The sequence below is a fragment of the Crocodylus porosus genome, unplaced genomic scaffold (genome assembly GCF_001723895.1).
Source record: "Crocodylus porosus isolate Cpor-Errol unplaced genomic scaffold, CroPor_comp1, whole genome shotgun sequence".
NCBI classification, from domain to species: Eukaryota; Metazoa; Chordata; order Crocodylia; family Crocodylidae; genus Crocodylus; species Crocodylus porosus.
The window spans coordinates 32172182-32174415 of record NW_017728912.1 but is presented as its reverse complement, the minus strand read 5'-3'; positions in this window follow the sequence as shown (position 1 = coordinate 32174415).

The window sequence follows — 2234 nt, the reverse complement described above, 5'->3', positions numbered from 1 at the left end:
TGGCCTTCCTGACTGAATCCCCACACTGCCGGCCCATGTTCATCTTGGCATCAATGATGACTCCAAGATCCTTTTCTGCCTCTGCACTGAGGAAAAGGGAGTTCCCCAGCCTGTAGTTATGGTGTCGGTTGTTCCTCCCCAGGTGCATCACTTTGCACTTGTCAGTGTTGAATCCCATCCTATTCTCATTTGCTCACCCCTGTAACCTGTATAAGTCCGATTGCAGCCTATTCCTCCCTTCTAGCGTGCCCACATCCCCCCACATCTTAGTGTCACCTGAAAATTTGAACAGGGTGCTTTTTACCCCCTTGTCCAAGTCACTGATGAAGAAGTTGAACAGTGCGGGCCAGAGGACCGAGCCCTGAGGGACCCCACTGCCCACATCCCTCCAGGTCGAAAATGACCCATCCACCACCACTCGCTGGGTGCGGCCCTCCAGCCAGTTGGTGACCCATCTGACTATGTGGATGTTGACACTACAGTCCCCCAGTTTCTTAATGAGAATGGGGTGAGAAACAGTGTTGAAGGCCTTCTGAAAGTCCAGGAAGACTATGTCCACTGCTACCCCTGCATCTAATCATTTGGTGACCTGATCATAGAAGGCCACCAGGTTGGTCTGACAGGACCTGCAGCTAATGAACCCGTGTTGATTCCCCTTAGTATAATCTCCCCTGCTGGCCCCTCGTGGATACGCGCCAGAATAATTTTCTTAAAGAGCTTGCCCAGGATGGAGGTAAGACTAACTGGCCTATAGTTTCCTGGGTCCTCCTTCCTCTCCTTATTGAAGATGGGAACCACATTGGCCCTCTTCCAGTACTCCGGCACCACACCAGAGCACCACGAGTGCTCGTAAAGCCATGCCAGGGGTCCTGCAATGACCTTGGCCAATTCCCTCAGCACTCTTGGGTGGAGATCATCTGGACCAGCTGATTTAAATACATCCAGTCCCTCCAGAAGTTCCCTGACTAGATCCTCACTGACCCTTGGCCTAGGTGCGCCTCCTGTGGGGCCGAGGAAGGTCCAGTGCGGGGGCTGATCTGGCCCCTGTTCAGGAAAATGGAAGCAAAGAAGTCCTTAAACAGGTTGGCTTTGTCGTCTGGTGTGACAACCAAATTTCCAGCGTGTCTTGCCGGGGCCCACGTTACCCGGTACCTTCTTTTTGCTCCCTATGTATTTAAAAAAGGACTTCTTGTCCTCAAACTGGTAAGCTAGTCCCAGTTCATCTCCACCTTGGCCTTCCTGACTGCCCCCCTGCATCCCCGAGCAACCGCAGTATAGTCCTCCCTGGTGATGGTCCCTCCCTTCTATTGGGTGTACGCCTTCCTTTTAGCTAGGAGACATTCCCGGATGCTTTTGGTGAGCCATGGGGACTTTTGTGCCCTCCTGCTTCCTTTGATCCGTGTTGGGATTACTTCCCTTTGGGCTTGGAGGATCGTATCCTTAAGGCACGACCACTCTCCTTGGACAGCTGGCTCCCCTCCCCTCCCCTCCGGGACCTCAGTGCTTCCCCGACCATTCTCCTTAGCTCATTGAAGTCCGCCCTCCTGAAATCTAGGGCTACTGCCTTGCTGTAGGCCTTTGCCACCTTGTGCTGGATGGTAAATTCCAGCAGGCGATGATCACTGTCGCCCAGGTGGTCGAGCACCCGCAGCCCCCTCACCAGGATGTCACCCATGGCCAGCATCAGGTCCAACAAGGCATCTCCCCTGGTGGAGCCGTGCACCTTCTGGGTTAGATGGAGGTCCTGCATTTGTGCTAGGAACCTACGTGAGCGGTCAGACCTGGCTGACTGCTCTTCCCAGCAGATGTCTGAAAAGTTCAGGTCACTCATGATGACCACGTTCTTTGACCTAACTACCTCTGTGAGCTGACTTAAGAATTCCTGGTCTAGCTCTTCCTCCTAGTTGGGTGGTCTGTAGTAGACCCCCACCATTAAGTCTCTTTACCCTCGTATTCTAACCCAGAGCAATTCAGAGTACCCCTCCTCTGACTCTTTGCTAATTGACGAGGATGTGTATTCCTCCTTAATGTAGAGCACCATGCCCCAACCTTTCCTCCCTGTCCTATCCCTCCTGTACAGCCTATAGCCCTTTAATTCACTGCCTAGTCATGCGTTGGGTCCCACCATGTTTCAGTGGGCCCCACTATGTCTGGGTGGGTGTCAGCTAGCAGGAGGGTAAGTTCCTCCTGCTTGTTTCCCATACTATGAGCATTTGTGTAGAGGCATTTGAGGC